The following is a 20,188-nucleotide window of genomic DNA, read 5'->3' on the forward strand; positions in this document are numbered from 1 at the left end:
GGTGGGGAAACTAGGATCCCACATGCTGTGCGGCTCAACAGTTAAAAAAAAAGTTATGTTCTTTAAAATCATCATAATAATTTAAAATGCCTGAGGGACAGCGGCCTCTTTGAAGCGCCTCACTTGCGTCAAGGACGCTCTGGGATTCGGGCTCTCTGCGTCACGGGCCACGGTCCTCACACCAGCGGCAGCCGCACTTCACTGAGGAGAAACACCTCCGCCTGAGACGAGTCCCTCCACACCTAGGCAGGCAAGCACGCGGACAGACACACGTTTGGAACGTTTCCCTTTGGCTGTTCCCCCAGCGTTACCGGGCTTCCCTGGGGGCTCAGTGGTAAAGAACCCGCCTGCCAATGCAGGAGACGCAGGTTCGATCCCTGGTTCGGGAAGATCCCCTGGGGAAGGAAATGGCAACCCACTCCAGTATCCTTACCTGAAAAATCCCATGGACAGAGGAGCCTGGTGGGTTACAGTCCATGGGGTCCCAAAGAGGTGGACGCAACCAAGTGACTCAACAGCAACTATATTTAAGGTGTAAATGTGATTTTTTAAAATGTGCTAATTTAAGATACATACACATTGTGAAATGAGTATCCCAATCAAGTTAACACAGTCACCACTTTACACACTTATTTTTTTAAATCAGTTTTAATATTTTTTGTGCAATGAGAACATGAGATCTACCCTCTTACAAATCCCCAGGATACAGCACAGTCTGATGAGCTGAAGTCCCCATACTCTTAGAGCCCAGATTTACTCATCTCAGACCTGGAAGTCTGTGCCCTTTGACCAGCCTCTCCTATTCCTCCCCACCCCCTCCAGCCCCTCCCCACCGCCAACCACATTCCATTCCCTAGTTCTATGTGGAATGTTTTTGAACGCCTGTGAAGACCCATCAATCCTGCCCTTTGTCCTAATAGGCGGGCCCTGGTTCTCAGCCCTGAGAGGCCACCAGAAGATGCCTCAACTGAGGGTAAAGGAGAAGGGAATCTTCCCCATCCCCAGTAAGGTGGCTGGGGCCTCCCCTCTCCCACCTCCGCAGGGGTTCTCTAGTCCCCTCTCTTTGTCCTTTGGCCAATGAGAAACCTTCTCACTCTTTGCACTTGGTTTAGGGTTCTGGTCAGTGATGGGCCTGCAAGTTCCCAGAAAGAACAGAATTTGAGCCAGAGTTGGTGATGGACAGGGAGGCCTGGCATGCTGCAGTCCATGGGGTCGCAAAGAGTCGGACACGACTGAGAGACTGAGCTGAGCTGACTGAAGACTCCAAGTCACCCCGTTGGGAACCCACAGTCTTCCAGCTCCCGAGTCCCCTCCTCTGTGAATACGTCCTGGATCCAGCCTTCCGAAGATCCAACCAGACAGATTCAGGTGACATAGCAGCTCTGCTCTGCAGGAGGCAGAGCCAGAGTCCAGCTGCCTCCTCGGCTCAGGTGGCTGAGGGGCCGTTGGTGGTTGCAAACCTGGTGACAGTGACTTCCCCACAGTGCTTTGCAGCTGATATTCACTTAGCCCCTGATCTCTATGAGAAACTGTGGGTGAGTTGTTACTCACACAATGTCATCAAAGAAAATCCACTGAAGTAGGCATCACCTATCTGTCCTGAACCCCATCTCTGCCACACACACACACTCACCCACTCATGCACACACAAACACACACATACAATCACACACACACTCATGCTTCTGGGAATTGCCTCTTGGGTTCCAATGAAAGCTGTCAGGCAACACTTGACTAATACGCCCACTCTCCAGGGCAGGGAGAGAGACAGAAATGAAGCAGGTCAGCACTACAGCTGGGATGATATTTTCCAGCCAGTGTGTTTCTAGCAAGAGCCTGGTACCCAAGCCCTCATGCCCTCCAATAGCTGGAGACGCCGATGGTTCCTCGTGTGTGGTTTTAACGGGTTCTGTAACCAAGTGTTGGCCGAGGTAGAGAGAGCGGATGCGGATTGCTCTTTAGAGGAAAGCACAACTTCTCCTTCCCTGTGAGCTCCTCTCCATGGGCCTTTACTTCTGAGCATCTGTGCAACCACAGAGGAAGTTCACCCAGAGCAGAGAGAAGCGAGTCAGGGGCGGGAGAAGCAACAGGAGCCCAAGCCAGGACTTGGGGAGCTTTCTTCTTGATGACGGATGCGTCCTGAATGATGTTTTCCTAATGAGTGTGTGCTAAGTCGCTTCAGTTGTGTCCGACTCTGCGACCCTATGGACTGTAGCCCACCAGGCTCCTCTGTCCATGGGATTCTCTAGGCAAGAATACTGGAGTGGGTAGCCATGCCCGTCTCCAGGGGATCTTCCTGATCCAGGGATGGAACTCGGGTATCCTGCATTGCAGGCAGATTCTTTACCATCTGAGCCACTAGGGAAGCCCTGTTTTCTTAATAAATGAGGCGAAAGGAATAAGTTTTCAGCACTTCGCTCACCTATTCTCTGAAATTCCGTTCCCCACAACTGGCTTGTCTGCCTGGCTTTGTTCCACCTGCCCACAACTTCCCAGATCCTCATGGCTGGCTTTGTTTCCGTCCTTATCTGGGGACCCTGCCTCCTGTGAAGCTGGGAGTCAAGGTTCCTCCCAGAAGGGGAGTCCAGATGCACCTCTGGGGGCTTTCCTGAGTTCCCCCTAACACTCAACTGGGAGAGTTAGCAGGGAGGGGCCCTGGAACCTGGGTCCCTCTGGGCAACCCTCTCCCATCCCCTTGCTGCTGCGCACTACCCTTCCCCCCACTCTTCCTCTGCCAGTCATCTCTGTTGCTCCACAACATGTGGGCTCTTAGTTCCCAGACCAGAGATCGAACCTGCATACCCTTGCAATACAAGGCCATTCTTAACCACTGGACCACCAGGGAAGTCCCAAACTAATCTCAATAAAGGAAATGTGGGAAGGAAAAAAAATCCAGCGCTAATCATACCCTAGTCATCAAACCAGAAAGATGGGTAGACTCTTCACTTTGGAGACTTTTATTTAGGGCATTACCCTGACTACGAAGAGAAAAAGTGGGAACCTTGGAGGGGAAGGGCAGCTGGCCAGAGGCAGGACGGGGCTGTGATGGGGCGTCAGGAGGACGGACACTTTCTGTAGTTTAAACACAACTTTGCATGCATTCTGCTTATTCCATTACCAAGACAAAAGCTCATAGTCTGGTTTGCATCAGGCTCTTAACCCTGTACGAGGAGTTTTCTGTCACTGCTGCATCAGTGAAATTAAGACACAGCTGGAAGAGGTGGGAGAAGAAACTAGAGGAAAGAGAAACACCAAGGAGATCTGGGCTGGAGGTTTGGGAGCCAGGTAACCAGCATCCAGACCAATGTGGCAGCCACAGGATGCCTGTGGCTACGGAGCATGTGACGTCGTGGCTGGCCAGCCCTGAGGTGTGCTGCAAGTGCCAAGTGCACACTGGGTGTTGAAGACTTGCTATGGAAAAAAGAATTTAAAATATCTCCAGTATCACTGAAATGATAGTATTTTGAGTGTATCGAGTCAGTTCAGTTCAGTTCAGTCGCTCAGTCGTGTCTGACTCTGCAACCCCACGGACTGCAGCACGCCAGGCCTCCCCGTCCATCACCAACTCCTGGAGTTTACCCAAACCCATGTCCATTGAGTCGGTGATGCCATCCATCCATCTCATCCTCTGTCGTCCCCTTCTCCTCCTGCCCTCAATCTTTCCCAGCATCAGGGTCTTTTCAAATGAGTCAGCTCTTTGTATCAGGTGGCCAAAGTATTGGAGTTTCAGCTTCAATACACCCAGGACTGATCTCTTTTAGGATGGACTAGTTGGCTCTCCTTGCAGTCCAAGGGACTCTCAAGAGTCTTCTCCAGTGTATCGAGTAATACTACTAAAATTAATTTCAACTTTTTAAAAGTCCTTTTAAGGTGGCCAATAGAAAAATTTTAATGGCACCGGGGTAAAATCCACATAAGATTGAGATTTGCTGCTGTTTTTATATCAAGACACGCAAGAGCTGGAAAGGGAGTATTCTGAGGCTGCCCCCAGCCCTGCTTGGGGAAATGGAGAGGGGTGGGCTTCTCAGGATGGTGGGAAGAGGGGACATGAGACTAGGGACAGGGTTGGGTCAGAGAGTTAAGATGATCAAACATCATACTGAGAAGCCAAGAATTTCTGAGGATAAATCAGGATGGATCCTGTAAGGATTTTCTAGTCTCTCCTCTCCTGGGTAACTCTTTTTGGCCCTTTCAGATTAAAAAATAAAGATTTTAGACTAAAAAAAAAAAAAACACACCTTGGATTTGCACATCGTTTGCTAAGCCTGGGTTCCTAAGGTGCCCTGAGAAAGCCTGGGGGTTGATCTTATAGGGACAAACACATCCAATCCTGAATAATGAGTGCCAAAAACATGGTAGGGATTTCCCTGGCGGTCCAGTGGTTAAGAATCTGCCTGCCAACGCAGGGGAGACGTGTTCGATCCCTGGTCAGGAAGCTAAGATCCCACACGCCTCGGGGCAACTAAACCCGCTCGCCACAACTGCTGAGTCCACGAGTCACAACTAGAGAGAAGCCCAAGCGCTGAAACAGAGATCCCGCGTGTGGCAAGCAAGGCTTGACACAGTCAAAAACGAATAAATATTTTTAAAAAGAGAGAGCGTTGCAGCGGGATCAGGATGTGTGGACTGTGGTCCTTTCGCTGCGTGACCTTCTGTCTCTGGTTTCCCTGCCCCCCTCCTCCTAATGTCCTGTGTGCGGTGAAGATATAGACACAGTGTCTCCTGATGGCTTTTTCATATTAAACTTCGAGAAAGCTTGAGACCTCTCTCTGCACGGCAGGCACCCGCATATGCTCGTTCTCCGTGCTGATGAGCAGAATGAGGAAGAGGAAAGCCAGGAAGCAGGAACCGTGCTTATCTCGTCTATTTCTCCATCCCCGGTGTGGACACCACCTGGTACCTAGTAAATAGTTAATAAATACAGGAATGAGGAAATGACAGACAATGTGGGGGTGTCAGTACGTGAGTGGGTGCCTGCCCTGTGAGGAGGAGTTCATTTAAAATAAAACTCAGTGTTGGGCAGTAGGGAGGGGGAGTTTAGAAAGACACATGGAATATTTGCCAGGCTCAAAGGACCAATGTCATGATCTGACTTCACTTTTCTTTTTTTCTGAACAAACCTCACGGCTTGTGGGGCTCTTAGTTCCCTGACCAGGGATTGAACCCAGGCCCCCTGCAGTGGAAGCATGGAGTCTTAACCATTGGACTGCCAGGGAAGTCTCAACTTCAAACTTTAATAAGTCAAGCAAACCCTTTAAGCCAGAAGTTTTCAACCGGAGACAATGAGGTGACATCTGTCAATGTCCAAGATGCTTTTGGTTATCACGACAGGTCCAGTGGTTAAGAATCCACACCTCCCATGAAAGGAGCGAGGGTTCAATCCCTGGTCAGGGAACTAAGATCCCGCATATTGCATGGTGTGGCCAAAAAAAAAAGGGGGGGAAGAAAAGAAAGGGTGGGGGGAAGAGATGGGAGAATATGAAGAAGAAGGTGAAGAAGAAGAAAGAACTCATTATAATAAAAGTAGGAAAAAAACAAAAGAAAAATAATAAAAGTCTAGCTAAGAAAGGCTAACCCTGGGAGACAGATAAAAAATGAATCACTCCAAGGAGACAAACAGAGCCAAGGTTGAGAAACTCTATTTGAACAAAGAACATGATGCCAACTGCAGAATATTTGGAACACAAAGACAGATAGAGACGATGAGGGCCACTTGAGGCCAGCCTGGCTGCAGAAGGAGATGCCCCAGCGGAGTGACGCCAGTTCTAACCCAGGCTTATGAACTACCTTCTGCCTATTTCATGATTTAGGCAACTCCTCATATAACTGAGACCAGAAAACTGGAGAGGGGCCCTGAAGCCTGCCTGGAGGCATGAGGTCAAGACATTCAGGTTCCGGAAGGGACTGTCCCCCAAATGAATCCTTTGAGCTGAGCCGTGGTAGAGTCTGAACATTTCTGCCTGTTTGGCTGGAGTCTGGGTTCTAGATTTGCAAGGATGAGGACCAGGCCCGGGTAAATTCACACAAGGAATGTAACACCAGGAGGCCTCTGCACCGTCTTCTACATCCATCCTCTTCAGGTGCACGTGGGGAGATTGGTCCAGCCAGACGAAACCCTAGGGTCTCCGTGGCCCACTTCATGAGGCAGAGTGATCCCAAGGGGACTGGTGCATCCTTCTGTATGCTGGGTCTGGCCCTCAAGCTGCTCACATGCATTCTCCTTGATCTCATCTCAGCATCACTCCCACTCTCCCCACTTAAATTGCTGTCAGTTCAGTTCAGTCGCTCACTCATGTCCGACTCTTTGCAACCCCATGGACTGCAGCACACCAGGCTTCCCTGTCCATTACCAACTCCCGGAGCTTACTCAAACTCATGTCCATCACGTTGGTGATGCCATCCAACCATCTCATCCTCTTGACAGAGGATGAGACATGACATGAGACGTGACAACCATCTTCTCCTCCTGCCTTCAGTTTTTCCCAGCATCAGGGTCTTTTCCAGTGAGTTCTTTGCATCAGGTGGCCAAAGTATTGGAGTTTCAGCTTCAGCATCAGTCCTTCCAATGAATATTCAGGAGTGATCTCCTTTAGGATGGACTGGTTGGGTCTCCTTGCAGTCCAAAGGACTCTCAAGGGTCTTCAACACCACAGTTCAAAAGCATCAATTCTTTGGTGCTCAAATTTCTTTATAGGCCCAACTCCCACATCCATACATGACCACTGGAAAAACCATAGCTTTGACCAGACAGACCTTTGACTAAATGGACCTAAATTGCTGTGCTGAGCCTAAAATTCAGCAACAAGGAGAAAAGTTCATGGAGGGAGGTCAGAGAGCATCCACCCCGCTGATTAGGGGTGGGAAGGGAACTTGCATCACAGGTCAGTGACAGCGTATTGTCACACACCCACACGCACACACACGCACTGCGTGTGCAAAGAGAGCAAACCCCATTTCACAACATCCACCGCCCTGTTTTTCTCAATAACTCTGGCTGCTGGGCAAGGCCACTCTCCACCCCACTTCACATGTGAAGGAATTCAGTTTACTGTCCACCCGAAATGAACACAACATTGTAAATCAACCGTATTTCAATTAAAGGAAAAAAAAAAGAATAGACTCAGGTCTCTTTAGAGCCAGAATCCAGGCTCCGTGCAAATAGTGCAGGCTTGGGTGCATCCCTTCACCTCCTTGGGCCTCAGTTTTAACATCCGTGAAATGGATGACGCGTGATCTATCCCACCCCGGCCAGCCCCGACTTCTCACATGACGCCAAGCCAGGAGAGGAGGCCCATTTCCTGACACCTGGTCTGGGCCTCTCTAATCACTGACCAGGCTGTGTTGCCTCTGCCAGGTGAGAATTTGGAGTTGGAGGACTTAGTACCTCAAACATCTATGGGTAGAGAGTGGTTCCTTCTGAGCTCGACCCCCTGGAGCTCTGTACCCAGGAAGAAAGATGCTTCAGTGAAAAGGGTTGGGGTGGATGTAGCTCTCTAAGCCGGAGCCCCAGGAAGGCAGGAAGTCCTGTGATCGGCACTTTCCTGGCCAGGTGCCATCCGGAGCTCCCGATGGAGACTGTGGACTGCTTCCTCGGGCACGTGAACTTGGGCTGTGCTCCCTGCATGCATGGGTCTGCCACCCTGGAGCAGAGTGCGAAGGCTACAGGAAAAGAAATTAAAACGGTCACCACACGGGAAAATGGGTTTGATGTCACTCCCAAGTAAGGGAATGCAGATTGATAGTATTGTCTCCAATCACACGAAAATTAAAATAGAGGTGTGAAAATATCCAAGATGGGCAAGAGTGAAGGGAAATGGGCTCTGCTGGGTATTCTTAATGGGAAAGTCAGAGGGCAAGGCCTTTTGAAGGGCAACCTGTCAGTATCTATCGAAATAAACGGTTCCCAGGGACTTCTGCGCTGGTCCAATAATTAAGGCTTGGCCTTCCGATGCAGGGCGTGCAGGTTGGATCCCTGGTCGGGGGGCTAAGACCCCATGTACCTCAAGGCCAAAAAACCAAAGTATAAAACAGAGACAATATTGTAGCACATTCAGTAAAGACTTTAAAAAAAAGAAAGTTCCACTGATGGGGTTTTTTTCAACAGCTATAATCACAGATATATTTTATACACATGTATAAAAACATGGCCTGTGATGGCCAAGGATGGATGGATGGAATTTTGATCTCTCCCATCTTCAACCTCTATGCGTGTGTGTCTCTCTCTCTGTCTCTCTGTCTGTCTCTCTCTCTCTCTCACACACACACACACACACATCCACCAAATTGCTCCTAAGATGCTGAGTGTCCAGCTCTGGTCTTAGTGAGGATGATAGGAGTATAGTTGATGGGCAATATTATATGCTATGGGTGTGTAATATAGTGATTCACAAGTTTTTTTTCAAAAATTATTTATTTATTTTGGCTGTGCTGGGTCTTCGTTGCTGTGCGGGCTTTTTTCTCTAGTTGTGGCAAGCGGGGGCTACCCTGTACTTGTGGTTTCTGGGCTTCTCATTGTAGTGGCCTGCTCTTGCTGCAGAGCACAGGCTCAATAGTTGTGCTATAACGGGCTTAGTTGCTCTGCGGTGTGCGGCATCTTCCCGGATGAGGGATCAAACCCGTGTCTCCTGCATCGGCAGGCAGATTCTTCACCACCGAGCCACGAGGGAGACCTGTGACTCACCAGTGTTAAAGGTTATACTCCGTTTATAGTTATCATAGAATGGTGGCTCTGTTCTCTGTGCTACAATATCTTTGTAGCTTATTTATTTTACACATAGAAGTTTGTATCTCTTAATCCCCTGCCCTTATCTTGCCCCTCCCTCTCCCCACTGGTAACCACTTTTTTGTTCTCTGCATCTATGAGTCTTGATGGTGACTTTCACCTTGAATTCAGTTTATTGAGTGTTACGTGCTTAGAGACCCTCGTCAATCCAAGCTCCCTGCTCCTTTATAACCATCATTTCTCCTCTTCACTTGCCTTCCAGATTTAGCCACCTGCACAGACAATAGGAAAAGGAATACGTCAAGGCTGTATATTGTCACCCTGCTTATTTAACTTCTATGCCAAGAACATCATGAGAAACGCTGGACTGGAAGAAGCACAAGCTGGAATCAAGATTGCCAGGAGAAATATCAATAACCTCAGATATGCAGATGACACCACCCTTATGGCAGAAAGTGAAGAGGAACTAAAAAGCCTCTTGATGAAAGTGAAAGTGGAGAGTGAAAAAGTTGGCTTAAAGCTCAACATTCAGAAAACGAAGATCATGGCATCTGGTCCCATCACTTGATGGGAAATAGATGGGGAAATTGTGGAAACAGTGTCAGACTTTATTTTGGGGGGCTCCAAAATCACTGCAGATGGTGACTGCAGCCATGAAATTAAAAGACGTTTACTCCTTGGAAGGAAAGTTATGACCAACCTAGATAGCGTATTCAAAAGCAGAGACATTACTTTGCCAGCAAAGGTCTGTCTAGTGAAGGCTATGGTTTTTCCTGTGGCCATGTATGGATGTGAGAGTTGGACTGTGAAGAAGGCTGAGCGCCAAAGAACTGATGCTTTTGAACTGTGGTGTTGGAGGAGACTCTTGAGAGTCCCTTGGACTGCAAGGAGATCCAACCAGTCCATCCTAAAGGAGATCAGCCCTGGGATTTCTTTGGAAGGAATGATGCTAAAGCTGAAACTCCAGTACTTTGGCCACCTCATGTGAAGAGTTGACTCATTGGAAAAGACTCTGATGCTGGGAGGGATTGGGGGCAGGAGGAGAAGGGGACGACAGAGGATGAGATGGCTGAATGGCATCATTGACTCAATGGACGTGAGTTTGAGTGAACTCCGGGAGTTGATGATGGACAGGGAGGCCTGGCGTGCTGCGATTCATGGGGTCGCAAAGAGTCGGACACGACTGAGCGACTAAACTGAGCTGAACACACTAAGGATGACAAATAGATGGGGAAACAATGGAAACAGTGAGGGATTTTATTTTGGGGGGCTCCAAAAATCACTGCAGATGGTGATTAAAGCCATGAAATTAAAAGACGCTTGCTCCTTTAAAGAAAAGCTATGACCAACTTAGACAGCACATTAAAAAGCAGAGGTATTACTTTGCTGACAAAGGTCCATGCAGTCAAAGCTATGGCTTTTCTAGGAGTCGTGTATGGATGTGAGAGTTGGACTATAAAGAAAGCTGAGCCCCAGAGAATTGACGATTTTGAATTGTGGTGTTGGAGAAGACTCTTGAGAGTCCCTTAGACTGCAAGGAGATCCAACCAGTCCATCCTAAAGGAAATCATTCCTGAATATTCATTGGAAGGACTGATTCTGAAGCTGAAGCTCCAATACTCTGGCCACCTGATGAGAAGAACTGACTCATTGGAAAAGACCCTGATGCTGGGAAAGATTGACGGTGGAAGGAGAAGCGGACGACAGAAGATGAGATGGTTGGATGGCATCACCAACGCAATGCACGTGAGTTTGAGTAGACTCCGGGAGTTGGTGATGGTCAGGGAGGCCTGGCGTGCTGCAGTCTGTGGGGTTGCAGAGTTGGACACGACTGAGCAACTGAACTGAACAACTGACACACAAATGAACCGATGCCAACTTCACTTCACTTCACTTCACTTCACTTATTAAACAGTTAGTTGCCTGGCTGGTGCAGCCAGCATCCTTACACTTGTTTTAATGTATTACTTGTAAATACACGTTATTACAGCTTGCATAAGGCAGCTGAGGTTGACTGGGCTGTTTCATCATAGAAATCAACCAACCTGGGCTGTTGGGTTTTACCTTTTAAGGGTGACTAGCTATGCTCCCACCTGTAACTATTAAATAAAGGTCTTGGTGCCTTGCAGATTTGCTTAACAATTACTGATAAAGAGAAAGGAAAGGAAGGCAGGGAGGGAAGGAGGAAGAAAGAGAGAGAAAGGAAGACAGAAGGAAAGAAAGGAAGGGAGGAAAGGGAGAGGGAGGAAGGTAAGTCTCTTACAGGGAGAATGTTCTTTGCTTCAAGGCCTCTATTCGGTGGGTCCACGTGACGACTCTAAACAGTTCTGAGAACGCTGTCATTTGCTTTTTACACTTTTCCTCCAGTCACATGGGAACCCAGGGTCTGCCCATGGCCTGGGCTTTAGGGTGTGTTATGGACTCATTTGCTCCAGGTGGCCCAGATTCGCAGCCTGTAAGGGGAGGGCAAGAGTCCTGAGGGTCAAATTCAAAGGTTCTGGGAAGAGTGTTATAGCAAAGAAATGGCAGCAAGTAACTTTCAGACAAGTAACTTAGGCAAGGCTATGGTCCTCCCAGTGGTCACGTTTGGTTGTGAGAGCTGGACCGGAAAGAAGACAGAACGCCAAAGAATTGATGCCTTCGAACTGTGGTGCTGGAGAAGACTCCTGAAAGTCCCTTGCACAGCAAGGAGATCAAACCAGTCAATCTTAAGGGAGATCAACCCTGAATACTCACTGGAAGGACTGATGCTGAAGCTGAAGCTCCAGTATTTTGGGCATCTGATGTGAAAAGATGACTGATTTGAAAGTCTCTGATGCTGGAAAAGATTGAGGGCGGAAGGAGAAGAGGGCGTCTGAGGATGAGATGGTTGGGTGGCATCCCCGATGCAATGGAAATGAACCTGGGCAAACTCCAGGAGATGGTGAGGGACAGGGAGGCCTGGCGTGCTGCAGTCCCTGGGGTGGCAAAGAGTCAGACATGACCAGGCAACTGAACAGCAACGACAACAATTCAGACACTGAGAATCCAGGTCAAGGCCGCCTGGAGGGAGTCCCAGAGGCAACCAAACAAAGTGGATGGCAGATGGGCAGGGCAGAAGGAGCCTTTAAGAAGAACTTCCTGGGACTTCCCGGCCATCCAGTGGCTAAGATGCCATCTTCCAATACTGGAGATGCAGGATCAATCTCTGGTCTGGGGACTAAAATCCCGCATGCTGCAGTGAAGACTGGACCCAGCCATAAATAAATCAGATCAGATCAGTCGCTCAATCGTGTCCAACTCTTTGCGACCCCATGAATCGCAGCACTCCAGGCCTCCCTGTCCATCATCAACTCCCGGAGTTCACTCAGACTCACGTCCATCGAGTCAGTGATGCCATCCAACCATCTCATCTTCTGTCGTCCCCTTCTCCTCTTACCCCCAATCCCTCCCAGCATCAGAGTCTTTTCCAATGAGTCAACTCTTCACATGAGGTGGCCAAAGTACTGGAGTTTCAGCTTTAGCATCATTCCTTCCAAAGAAATCCCAGGGCTGATCTCCTTTAGAATGGACTGGTTGGATCTCCTTGCAGTCCAAGGGACTCTCAAGAGTCTTCTCCAACACCACAGTTCAAAAGTGCCGGGAGCCGGCATATTGCATATTGAGTGCATATTGCATATTGAGTGCAGCACTTTTCAGGATCTGGAATAGCTCAACTGGAATTCTATCACTGCCGGTAGCCAGCGTGAGGAACTCCGCCCATGACAAAGGTCATGAGGAAGGAGGCTCGGCATACGCAAAGGCGGGATCGAGCTTCAGGAGTCCCCCTGGAAATTCTCGAGCATATACCCCCAAAACCAGAGTCTGCCTACTTTCTGCTTTGTGCTTTCACCTACACCTCTGACTTTACGGGGGGGCTGTCCCCCACTACCTCTCTGAAAAAAGAGTTAGCTTACAGCTCCAGTTAATAATTCCTGGGTGTGACAGTGTTTAACCTACAAACTCCTTTGGAAATCCTCTAGTCTGCCTGAATAGGTTTTTCCGGCCACATGTGATTGTTCAGAGCCTCCCAACTGTGAGAGGCAGGAGATGTTCTAAACTGTCTAAACACAGATTCTTTTGAGTAGTTAAAAGATCGATTAGAAATTGTATTGGTGAAGGGATTTTCACTTGTTGGGCCAATGTTTGCTGCTAAGTCTCCATATCCCTTGCCTGCTGTGTCCCTGGCAGTGTATTGATTAATATAATTGGTGTAAGTAGTAGCTTTAATGTTTGTAACCTGGGACCCTTGAGTTAATTCTTTTTCTTGTTATAGCCCACCACACCTTTGCTCTGTAGGAATGCAGCTTTATCTAATGCTTTTGGAGGGTGGCTCCTGACCAATCACCTTTAGAGAAAAATAAGTTTTCTGAAGAAAAGGTCTTAAAATGTTAACAGGCCTCCGAGCCAGAAGATGATGCAAATCACCTAAGCTTTTGCATATGATAAGTTTGCAGGAAGAAAGCCTGGTTTGCTGCAAGACTCTACCCCTTCCCCCATTATCCTCTATGCATAACTTAAGGTATAAAAACTACTTTGAAAAATAAAGTGCGGGCCTTGTTCACCGAAACTTGGTCTCACCACGTCGTTCTTTCTCTTACCTTCTGGCTGAATTATTCAGCCTCTTTTCTCCACTGAATTTCCTCACTGAGCTATCCTTATTTCAGCCTCTTTTCTTCACTGAATTTTACTGAGCTATCCTCATTCTATTACTCTTTATATCCTTAATTAACATTTAATTAAGCAATTGTTTCCTGATCTTCGCCTACGCCGTCTCTCCTTCGAATACCCTGGATCAGCCGGGGCTGGTCCCCGGCACAAAAGCATCAATTCTTCGGCGCTCAGCCTTCTTCACAGTCCAACTCTCACATCCATACATGACCACAAGAAAAACCATAGCCTTGACTAGATGGACCTTTGTTGGCAAAGTAATGTCTCTGCTTTTGAATATGCTATCTAGGTTGGTCATAACTTTCCTTCCAAGGAGTAAGCGTCTTTTAATTTCATGGCTGCAGTCACCATCTGTAGTGATTTTGGAGCCCAGAAAAATAAAGTCTGACACTGTTTCCACAATTTCCCCATCTATTTCCCATCAAGTGATGGGACCAGATGCCATGATCTTCGTTTTCTGAATGTTGAGTTTAAGCCAACTTTTTCACTCTCCACTTTCACTTTCATCAAGAGGCTTTTTAGTTCCTCTTCACTTTCTGCCATAAGGGTGGTGTCATCTGCATATCTGAGGTTATTGATATTTCTCCTGGCAATCTTGATTCCAGCTTGTGTTTCTTCCAGTCCAGCGTTTCTCATGATGTACTCTGCATAGAAGTTAAATAAGCAGGGTGACAATATACAGCCTTGACGAACTCCTTTTCCTATTTGGAACCAGTCTGTTGTTCCATGTCCAGTTCTAACTGTTGCTTCCTGACCTGCATACAAATTTCTCAAGAGGCAGATCAGGTGGTCTGGTATTCCCATTTCTTTCAGAATAAATAAATAGTTATTACTTAAAAAGAAAAAAGAAAGAAGAGCTTGCTTCTGAGCCTGGTGAGGCTGAGAGCCCTAAAGGGCCACTGGGCCGTCGCTGGATGAGAAAACAGAGTCTCAGTGACCTTGAGGGACAGTCCCAGATCCTGGAGTGGGTCTGGGCAGAGGTGAGACCTAAGACCTGCTCTGTCTGACCCAGACCCATTGTATCAGCCACAGGAGGTGTGACTGCCCTTCCCTGTGACCTGCTGAAGTCAGGCTGGGGACAGTCCAGGGACTGGGAAAAGGCAGCTGGGTACCAAACAAGAGAAGCCAAAGTTGAGGAGGAATCGACTTTTCTTTCAGCACAGTGATACCCAAGGGATGGGAGTGGCAATGGAGGCATTGCAAAGCTGAGTGGGAGTTGTCTTGTCCTTTCTCCTCCTTCAAGCCCTGCCCCTTCTCAGCTGCAAGGATCCGGAAAATAACAGAATTTCTTCTGCCTTGACAGACTGGCTGGAGCAATGAAAACGGGCTTGGTGTGCAGAATGTGTGATTCCAAATACGGCCACAAGGTGGAGACAGCTGTCCAGTCCTTCCTTGCTCCGGGGGAGGGTTTATGCAACCAACTTGCTGCCAAGCCACATTTAAAAACACGTGGTTTGGGGGAGGGGGCGGGGGCAGGGAAACAGTTTTAAAGTCATTTTCTTAACCTTGAGTGAGTCAGCCCTGGGTCATCTTTCTAAAGGACTCTGGCTAATTTAGAAATACCTTTCAACCCCTTAGACCAGTTGTGAATATACGATTGTGTGCGGCATGTGCTAAGTGCCTTCAGTCATGTCTGATTGTTTGTGACCCTCTGGACTGCAGCCCGCCAGGCTCCTCTGTCCAAGGGATTCTCCAGGCAAGAACAGGGATTGGTCTCTTATGTTTCCTGCATTGGCAGGTGGGCCCTTTACCACTGGTGCCACTTGGGAAGCCTGAATATATGATTAACCTAACATTATTTAATACTGCTTCCTTTCTCCTTCCCTGCTGGCTCAAACGGTAAAGAATCTGCCTGCAATGCAGGAGACCCGGGTTCGATCCCTGGGTCAGGAACATCCTCTGGAGAGGGGAATGGTAACCCACTGCAGTTTTCTTGCCTGAAGAATTCCATGGACAGAGGAGCCTGGCAGGCTACGGCCCATAGAGTCGCAAAAAATCAGACATACCTGAACACTTTCACTCACATTTAATACTGCGAATACTTACCATTCGGGTAATCCGTGCCAAACACAGTGCTGTATGTTGAAGGGGAATCTGAATTGTAAAACAAAGGCAAGACACAACTGGGGAAGGACTTTATTGGACACCACTGGGATCCCGAGACACGAGAAGGGCATCTGGCTGCAGCCGGCTTGCTGCTGCTGCTGCTGGTAAGTCGCTCAGTTGTGTCCGACTCTGTGCGACCCCGTAGACGGCAGCCCACCAGGCTCCCCTGTCCCTGGGATTCTCCAGGCAAGAACACTGGAGTGGGTTGCCATTTCCTCCTCCAATGCATGAAAGTGAAAAGTGAAAGTGAAGTCGCTCAGTCGTGTCCGACTCTTAGCGACCCCATGGATTGCAGCCCACCAGGCTCCTCCATCCATGGGATTTCCAGGCGAGAGCACTGAGTTAGTCCAAAAGAGATCATATAAGCAATCTACACACAGAGGATTCAGGAAAAAGTTACGTAAATGGAAGAACAAAGCGAATGTGGCAAATGGTTTTTTAAAGAGTGAATCCAGATAAAGGGTATATAGGGGTGCTATGTGCCATTTTCAGAATTTTCCTGTAAATTTGAAATTGTTTTTAAATAATAAAGGTTTTTCTTTTTTTTTTTTCTAAGCACTAAGAGCCCAGGAGTCCTGGACGCAAGATTCAGATTTTCCGTTACCTATCGTAGTGGCATTTGTCATTTCGGGTTCACCTCTCTGGCCTGTGGCTCCTCTTCTCTAAAACAAAGAAACCAATTTGCTTTCACTTCTGTAAAACGTTCCACTGTGTGAGTAATCCTCAGCTCACCCGTTCCTCTAGAAGGAAAAGAAGCAAGTGAAATTGATTTTAGCAATATGTTTAAACACAGTATACCTACCCCCTAATACTATCATTTCAAAATGTAATCATTGTGTCATTAATGAGATATTCTAAATACATCCTCTTATTTGTATCAAGTCTTCTTAGACTCACAGCCCGTCTCAATGTAGAATGAGCACGTTTCAAGAGCTCATACCTCCCTACCTCAGTGGGTCCACGGCTGCCTCAATTTGAACAGCAGAGCTGCAGGTTCTTTGCACAACCCCAAATAGGGGTCCCGCCCTCGCCGCGGCCAAATCCTCCTTCTCCCACCCCCATCCAGGCCTCCCTTTTCTGGTCTGAGGCTGGAAAGCTTTCCCTCCCTCCTCTCTCTCCCTCAGATTTATGGTCTGGGCACATTTCTTCCTCTTTAAATAAAGCCTTGATGGTTCTGGAACCACAAAGGCAAGCAACCTTTACCCTCTGCTCTTTTTGCGGTGCCCCAGCTTCCCTAAGGGCAGGAGACCCGGTGGATCTAATGGATTAGAAGGAACTGCCTGGAAGGACAAGACCGCATCAATTAGCATTTCAAAACTATTTTCCCGCAGCAAACTATTTTTTTTTTCCTTTAATTTTGTTTTTTCTGTGTCTTGGAGGCGGAGGCAAGAGCAGTGATTGGTTCCCTTATGGATAAAGGATTGCCCCCAGACTCCTCCAGTTCCCCCAGGAGGCGATGACGTCAACAGAGTCCTCCTCTCAGGTCAAGGCTCTGCATCACTTGCTTGAAGGTAAGAAGGATGAGCAGAGGCTGGTTTAGCGGATGACGGTGTGTCTTGGAGGACTGGGGAGAAAAAGTGACAGGAAACTAACTCTCTAGGGGCAGGGGTGGGGTTTTATATCAGCTGCATTGATTGCTACTGTGTTATGTCACTTAGGTACCCTGCTATTTCATTTTATCTCCACCACAAACAAAGATTTCCAGGGCTATTTTCCATTTTACAGAAAAGAAAACTGAACTGAAGGTCAGACACACATGATCATGTCATATATACGCATATGTATATATGTCATACATCATCGTCTACATGTCTACATGTCTACATCGTCTACATGTCATCTACATACATATTGTTGCTGTTCACTTGCTCAACTTTATCCGACTCTTCTGTGACCTCATGGACTACAGCCCACCAGGCTCCTCTGTCCATGGGATTTCCCAGGCAAGAATCCTGGAGTGGGTTGCATTTCCTTCTCCAGGGGATCTTCCCTACCCAGGGATCGAACCCATGTCTCTGCACTGCAGGCGGATTCTTTACCACTTCGAATATGTGTTATATAATCAGAAGGGAAGAAATATAAGAAATACTAACGTTAGTTCTGGATGACTAGAGACAGGAAGAATAAGGACCCTGATTTTCACTGTATATTCTCCTGTAAATTTTGAGTTTTTTGATTGTATAATATGTTGCTTAATTTTTGATTAATACAACTTAAAATATGAAGTCTAGTCAAATGTAGGTTGAGGCATTTCTGAACACATCACCCTCAAGCAGATCTTTGTTCAGTGAAGAGTCACCAGGTTGCCACTCCTCCTGATGCAATTATGAGGCGTATACCCGCGGGGTCCCTGGAGGAAAGCTATAAAAGAAATTAGAAACATATCTGTCTTGCAGAGATTGCCTTTCCCAATGTCCTTTGGTATGCGGAGCTTCCTGGAAGGAAGTTGGGCAAATGTGTGTAGATCAACGAGACTCCTGGGGAAAGAGGTGGAGAGCCCGCCCCTTCCCTGATGCTGTTAGGCCTTCTTGGATGGTCTTGGCTGATACCCACTGTCAGGAAGTGATATTAAGGGCTCCCAAGCGGTCGCCATCCCCATGGGCAGTCTACACTGGGAAAAGCATCCCTTAGAGATTCACGGGGTGGGGGCAGGGAGGGGGGACAGCGTGTGGCTATGACAGATGCCATCTTGATCTGGCCCCCATGGCCAAGCCACAGTTTTACTGTTGTGGTTGTGGTTGGTAGCTCAGCTGGAAAAGAATCCACTGGCAATTCAGAAGACCCCAGTTCTATTCCTGGGTCGGGAAGATCCCCTGGAAAAGGGATAGGCTACCCACTCCAGTATTCTTGGGATTCTCTGGTGGCTCAGCTGGTAAAAGAATCTGCCTGCAATGTCGGAGACCCGAGTTCAATCCCTGGGTTGGAAAGATGCCCTGGAGAAGGGAATGGCTACCCACTCCAGTGTCCTGGCCTGGAGAATTCCATGGATTGTATAGTCCAGTTCAGTTCAGTCGCTCAGTTGTGTCCAAATCTTTACAACCCCGTGGGCTGCAGCATGCCAGGATTCATTGTCCATCACCAACTACTCGAGCTTGCTCAAATTGAGTCAGTGATGCCATCCAACTATCTCATTGGGCACCTACCAACCTGGGGAGTTCATCTTTCAGTGTCCTATCTTTTTGCCTTTTCATACTGTTCATGGGGTTCTCAAGGCAAGAATCTGAAGTGGTTTGCCATTCACTTCTCCAGTGGACTACGCTTTGTCAGAACTCTCCACCATGACCCGTGCATCTTGGGTGGCCCTACATGGCATGGCTCATGGTTTCATTGAGTTAGACAAGGCTGTGATCCATGTGATCAGTTTGGCTAGTTTTCTGTGATTGTGGTTGTCATTCTGTCTGCCCTCCGATGGATAAAGACTGTATAGTCCATGGGGTCGCAAAAAGTCGCACATGACTGAGCGACTTTCACTTTTGTGGCTGTTACAGCAGCCAGCAGCACATCTTTTGACTGATGCTCAATTTGCCTCCTACAGAAGACTTCTAATTGGTGAAAACTCAGACTAAATAAATATTTTAAATTCACTCCACTTGAGGAGAAGTGAAAGTCACTCAGTCGTGTACAACTTTTTGTGATCCATGGACTGTAGTCCACCAGGTTCCTCTGTCCATGGAGTTCTCCAGGTAAGAATACTGGAGTGGGTAGCCATTTCCTTTTCCTGGGGATCTTCCCAACCCAGGGGTCGAACCCAGGTCTCGTGCACTACAGACAGATTCTTTGCCGTCTGAGCCACCAGGGAAGCCCACTTGGGGAGAAAGAGTCCTGCAGATAATCCCTTGGATCTTTGATTGTATCTTCTACCCTGTCCTTCTGTGTCTTAAACCACCCTGCAGGGGTCACTCTGTGATTAGAAACGGAATGTCTCTAAGGGCTACTTTAGGTCCAGCTTGGAATACGACTGGACTAAATTCAGTTCATGTCAACAAATGTTTGAGTGCTTACTCTGCACAGTCCACGACTGAGCCCCTGTTCACATTACGGGGTCTCTCAATACCCTTCGGGGCTTCCCAGGTGCCTCAGTGGTAAAGAATCTGCCTGCCGATGCGGGAGATGCAGGAGACTCGGCTTCCATCCCTGGGTTGAGACGATCTTTCAGAGGAGGGCATGGCAGCCCGCTCCAGTACTCTTGCCTGGGAAGCCCTGTGGACAGAGGAGCCTGGCAGGTACAGTCCACGGGGTTGCAAAGAGTCGGACACGACTGAGCGACTGGGCGCTTGAGGACTGGTACAGCTTCCTTCACGTCCACCTTTCAAGTCTCGTTGCCAGGACTCCACGTCGAACAGCTTCAGGGAACACACTCAACACCATTTTGTACGTGAAGGGTTCCACCTACCGTGTGCCGTGCCCAGGCTTCACAGCTCCATGAGGCCGTCTGGCTAGTCCTCTGATCGTTTCACAGTTTAATATCACTCCTGCTAGACTGCAAGCTCTCGGAGAACAGGTCTGATGTACCTTTTTCACTACTGTGTTCACTGCTATGGTTTCCCTGTTGCGTTTAGGAGTGCCAGTGAGTAGTCAAGTGCTTCCCTGGTGGCTCAGACGGTAAAGAATCTGCCTGTCATGCAGGAGACCCAGGTTCTATCCCTGGGTTGGGAAGATTCCCTGGAGAAG

Source organism: Bos indicus x Bos taurus, chromosome 19 (genome assembly GCF_003369695.1).
Source record: "Bos indicus x Bos taurus breed Angus x Brahman F1 hybrid chromosome 19, Bos_hybrid_MaternalHap_v2.0, whole genome shotgun sequence".
Classification (NCBI taxonomy): domain Eukaryota; kingdom Metazoa; phylum Chordata; class Mammalia; order Artiodactyla; family Bovidae; genus Bos; species Bos indicus x Bos taurus.